We start from the raw sequence: 5,946 nt of genomic DNA, 5'->3' as shown, positions 1-5,946 counted from the left end.
TACAACCACTCGTAACAGGTTTTTAAAAAAATTTTTTTTTTTAATTTTTTTGTTTAATGTTTATTTGTCCTTGAGAGACAGAGTGAGACAGAGCGTGAGAGGGGGAGGGCCAGAGACAGGGAGACACAGAATCTGAAACAGGCTCCAGGCTCTGAGCTGTCAGCACAGAGCCCGACGCGGGGCTCAAACCAAGAACTGTGAGAACATGACCTGAGCCAAAGTCGGATGCCCAACCGACTGAGCCACCCAGGTGCCCCTAAAAAATTTAATGTTTATTTATTTTTGACAGAGAGAGAGAGAGAGAGAGAGAGAGAGAGAGAGAGAGAGAGAGCAGGGGAGGGGAAGACAGAGAGGGAGACACAGAATCTGAAGCTGGCTCCAGGCTCTGAGCTGTCAGCACAGAGCCTGATGTGGGGATCGAACCGTGAGATCATGACCTGAGCTGAAGTCAGACACTTAACCCACTGAGCCACCCAGGTGCCCCTCAGCAAATTATCATCATCCATCCCCTTCCTTCTCCAGATCCATGTCAGTGTCTGTAAAACAGGGTTAAGCAGGCTCTTTGTTTTGCTCACTCTATATTCCCCCAACTTTTGCAGAGACAACCCTACGTGTCTCGCTCCCAAGGTAATGATGACTGAGATGGACAGGTGCTCTGACCTCACTGTGCTTATTGTTTTATGAGTTTTCCAGAAGAAGGCTGCTAAGGAGCTAATAAGGATGCTTGCTGTCTGGTCTGATGGTTGTCCTGCATAGGTTGTGACCCCGTGATTCCTTGGGGACAAGAGGGAGGTCACGGAAATGGGATGGCATTCCAAAGACAGTGTGGAGTGTGGTTGTGCAGTGTTCCCCCTCCAGTGGTGTGACTCCAGCACCATCTAATCCCACTGGTTCCCTCAGGCCCAAGGCCCGAGGTCCCAGGTTGCCATACCCCCTAGTATACCTCTGCTGGCATCAGCCTGGGAAGATGCATTACTTACACACACACACACACACACACACACACACACACACACACACACCTTCTAGTAGCTTCTAAATCACCTTTTTTTTTTTAAGTTTATTTATTTTCAGAGAGAAAGATCACATGCAAGCTTGGGGGTGGGGGGTGGGACAGAGAAAGAGAGAGAAAGAGAATCCCAAGCAGGCTCCCCACTGTCAGCACAGAGCCCAATACAGGGCTTGAACTCATGAGCCGAGCCATGAGATCATGACCTGAGCTGAAGTTGGAAGCTTAACTGACTGAGCCATCCAGGCACCCCTCGTAACAGGTTTTTTGGCATTTTGTGTGTTTTTCTAGATGTTTTCCCTCTGATAAATATATTTGCTTAGGCTACTTTCTTTTTTTTTTTTTTTTTAAACGTTTATTTATTTTTGGGACAGAGAGAGACAGAGCATGAACGGGGGAGGGGCAGAGAGAGAGGGAGACACAGAATCGGAAACAGGCTCCAGGCTCTGAGCCATCAGCCCAGAGCCCGACGCGGGGCTCGAACTCACGGACCGCGAGATCGTGACCTGGCTGAAGTCGGACGCTTAACCGACTGCGCCACCCAGGCGCCCCTAGGCTACTTTCTTAAAGATGGAATTATTACGCAGTTTTTGCGACATTTTTTTCATTATATCTTAAATATCTTTTCATTCTGTACATATAGCTCTCTTATTATTTTTCAGACTGTGATTACTTAGTATTTAACAGACATTTGGATGGCCTCCAATTTTTGTTACTATAAACAATGCTTAGAATACACTTCCTCCAGATCTCCATTTGGCTGATTCCTTCACTTCATTCAGGTTCTTGCTCAAATGTTGCCTCCTCAGAAAGGTCTTCCCAGATGACACTATTTAAAATAGCACTTCCCTCCAACCCTCTACCACTTCATAATCCCTTACCCCCTCCCCTTTTAACAGCACTTATCACTACTTGATATTTTTTTGTACATTTGTTTACTTATATGCCTTGTCTGTCTCCACCAGAGGCCTCAAAAGTTTTCTGAAAGGACTTTGTTTTGTTTCACTGTTTTGTTTCACACAGTGCCCAGAGGAATGCCAAGCCCATAGAGGACTCTCCCTAAGTATTCACTGAATGAACTGATACAGTGATAAATATTCTTTTACATATTTTTTGCAGATCTATATAAACATTTCAGTAGAACTGCTAGGTCAAAGAGTATAAATACTTAAATTATAACAGAAAACATCAAACTAATCTTTTAAAAATGGTACCAATTTACACCCACCCCCATAGTAGACAAGAATGCATTTCCCCATATCCTCTACAACATACAATAGTATCAATTTTTGTAATATTTCTTCTTGATTTTAGAATTTAAAATACATGTGGGTTTTCTATGTTAAAACAAAAAAGTAAAGGCACAAGTCTAACTCTCTTTGGATCCCACTTCCCTCATTCCCACCAGACAAGATAATGTGCCCTGCTGTCCAGACTCTAGCATCACACTACATAACTGTCTGGCCCATCAGCTGGGTCCAGCAACCTTGCTTCAACAAGTCTTCCAATTAGTTATCACTCTCACCTTACCCCATTCTTGCTGGGGTATAAAGAGCTAATCTTTAAGCCAGTAGTAATACAGTCTCAGGAATATTAGCCCTATGGCTGTTATGTGCAGACATTGAACCTATTTGGGTTTCATTTTGTTCTATAAAATGTGAGTAAAAATACCTCTCTCAAAGGGTTCCTTTAAAGATTAAATAAGTTAGAGGCACCTGGGTGACTCAGTTGGTTAAGCACCCAACTTTGGCTGAGATCTTGGGTGGGTGACTGTGGGTGACTCACAGATCTTGCAGTCTGTGAGTTTGAACTCTGCATCAGGCTCTCTGCTGTCAGCACAGAGCCAGCTTTGGATCCTGTCTCCCCCTCTCTCTGCCCTTCCCCTGCTCACACTTTCTCAAAAATAAATATTTTTTAAAAAGAGTACATAAGATAAATATGTAAAGCATCTGGCTCAGTGCCTACCATATAGCTGGCAGTATCCCTTTCCCAGCTCCTTCAAGTACCCCAGATCTTTGTAGCATGGAAGACATTTATCATATTCTGACCTTTATAAAGGTAATGGGGAGTGGGTGCTTGAACCATGGATGGTGCTTGAACACAGCAGGCATTGAAAAGATGACTGCCAAGTACAGTTGATTTCTGCATTCAGGAACTAGTTCATCTTTGCTGGTATGATTTTTCCACATTCATATTTACACCACCAATCACCTGATGGTATCACACACTACTGGGTACTCTTTACCCAATGAGCTCATCTTAATCCTGTCTGAGCTGAACATGGCCTTTTACAGAACTTTAAAAGTGACTCACTACTGAGTCATCAAAACAGCAATACCCAAACACTTCTGTTGCTACACAAAAGAGCAGCATGGGATGTCTGCCTTATCTCCTCCTTTCCCTCTCCTAATGAGACAGAACCCCTTGACTCACTGAAGAAGAGTCATCACATCTTTTGTGATGCAGTAATAAGAAGAAAGCTGGTTTAAATAATCACAGTGTGGTCAGCAAACAACTGGCAGTCCTTGTGGTCATCCAGGTCATTTCCTGAGTATGTCACTAACCCAAGAGGCAATTAATCAATTACTCAAATGTGTATTGAGCACCAGCATTCTGTTGGGCACTCATGATTTCTCCTTTTTATAACATTTCTGTGAAGTGACCTTTTCAGTTATTGAAACTCACTAAGAGCATAGAGAAAAGCAGTGCTTTGTGCCTCTGTAAAGGAAAAACAAAGCATTATTGGAGAAAATGCTGCTACTCAGTTCCATCCCAGTAGAAAGGAGTTTTAAAAATATCAAAGAGGAAGCATGATGTTTTGGCTAACTGCTTTACAGAACTATAGTTTTAAATATGTTAACTGAGAACTCCTTTCTTATCTAGGGATGATACTGTCAGTGGTCAGTATTTTCTCTTGGGAAAAGTCTTGAAGTTAGTATCATTGCCACAGGCCTGACTGATTGCAGTGGACTATCAATTCTTTCAAGATTAGGAAGCCTGTGTAAGGGCTAAAATAACTGGGAGTAGGCCTGAAGGCTGCTTTCACTAAGAAGGCTGGTTATAGGCAAGGTATTGTATACATGCAGATACAGCTTTTGAGTGCCCCAGCGTGGTCTCTCACAGCTGAAGACCCTAAGCAAAAACTGAATGAAAATCTTAGGTTCTCAAACTTTTTGTATGCAGCCGATATAATTAATATAATCCACACCTAAAAGATATAATGAAATTTACACTTGATCTACCTTATATAAATGTTAAAAGCATAAACAGAAATAGTATGTTAGTAGTCATTAATGATTAATTAGGCAGGACAAGAAATAATGTTTATTTCATTAAAATATAAGCTTTCAACTGGCCACTGTTCCTGAGCCATACTTCTCAAGTTCTTTTTATATCAATACAGTTGACCCTTGAACCACATGGATTTGAACTCTGCAGGTCTACTAATATATGGATTTTTTCTATTAATACAATATAGTACTGAAAATGTATTCTCCCTTACAATCTTCTTTCTTTTTTTTTTTAAGTTTATTTACTTATTTATTTTGAGAGAGGGAGAGAGAGCACAGGAGGGGCAGAGAGAAAGGGAGAAAGAATCCCAAGCAGGCTCTGCACTGTCAGCACATAGCCTGAGGCGGGGCTCAAACCCACAAACTGTGAGAGCATGACCTGAGCCAAAATCAAGTGTTGGATACATAACCAACTGAGCCACCTAGGCGCCCCTTCCCTTACAATTTTCTTAACATTTTCTTTACTCTAGCTTACTTTATTGTAAGAATATAACATATAATACATATAGCATACAAAATATGTGTTAATCAACTGTTTATGTTATCAGTAAGGCTTGTGGTCAACAGTAGGCTATTAGTTACGTTTTGGAGGAGTCAAAAGTTATATACTGATTTTTTTTTTTAATTTTTTTTTTAACGTTTATTTATTTTGAGACAGAGAGAGACAGAGCATGAACGGAGGAGGGTCAGAGAGAGGGAGACACAGAATCTGGAACAGGCTCCAGGCTCTGAGCTGTCAGCACAGAGCCCGACACAGGGCTCGAACTCACGGACCGCGAGATCATGACCTGAGCTGAAGTCGGCCGCTTAACCGACTGAGCCACCCAGGCACCCCTATATACTGATTTTTGACTGCAAGGGGTCAGCACCCCTTGCCTCCATGTTCTCCAAGGATCAACTGTACTATATCTGTCCTGACTTGATTTGTATATAATCTCAACTGTCTATCCATATTAAGCAAACTTATTTTGGGGACATCAGGAGTTACATGTTCCATTTACTGACCATTTATAAAGCCATTAACAAGTATGGATTAGTCTCAAACAACATTGCTATAATTAAAAGCAACACATAACATTTATTGAACACTCTTTGTATGAACATTCTTTGTAAGGGACAGCACTAGTCTCACACTTAACCCATTGAACTAAAGACAAATTAAATTAGATTATACTGTATTCTCAGGGTGAGCTAATGAACACGTGGTAAAACATTCAAACAATGTTATCCATCAGAGGGTAGGAAGGCAAGTGACAAGAGCAGAGAAAGCTAACCTAGACCTGAGAAGTCAAATAGGAGCAGGGATAGGAGTACCACATTCTAGCCTGAGATCTGGACTGCCAGGGCCAACAGGCAGTTAGAGCTGGGTGGAAGTAAGGTGAAGTTTGCTGAGAGAAGCAGCGGAAGGGAAAAAGTAAAGATAACCAGGAAGATGAAGAAAAGACAGTTGGACTTTATTAGTATAGTATTTGTTCTTGTTTTTTTTTTTTTTTTAATTTTATTACTTTTAATTTCTTTTTTTTTTTTATTTATTTTTTTTATTTATATATGAAATTTATTGTCAAATTGGTTTCCCTACAACATCCTCTTGTTTTGTTTTTTAAAGATTTGGTCTGGGGAGCACCTGGTTGACTCTTTTTTTTTTTT

The 5,946-nt window shown here is 41.1% G+C and overlaps 1 long non-coding RNA gene across 1 annotated transcript; it reads right to left on the bottom strand.

Moving 5' to 3' along the window:
• Positions 1-294: 294 nt before the first annotated feature.
• Positions 295-1,337, bottom strand: LOC147576666 (uncharacterized). The gene is made up of 2 exons (XR_015241446.1): positions 991-1,337; positions 295-934 (listed from the first exon to the last, which is right to left on the bottom strand). It is a non-coding gene; the product is annotated as an uncharacterized LOC147576666 (long non-coding RNA).
• Positions 1,338-5,946: the final 4,609 nt, after the last annotated feature.

The sequence above is a fragment of the Puma concolor genome, chromosome D1 (genome assembly GCF_028749965.1).
Source record: "Puma concolor isolate L17-30 chromosome D1, mPumCon1.1.hap2, whole genome shotgun sequence".
Lineage (NCBI taxonomy): Eukaryota > Metazoa > Chordata > Mammalia > Carnivora > Felidae > Puma > Puma concolor.
This window is presented reverse-complemented; position numbering and strand designations above follow the sequence as displayed.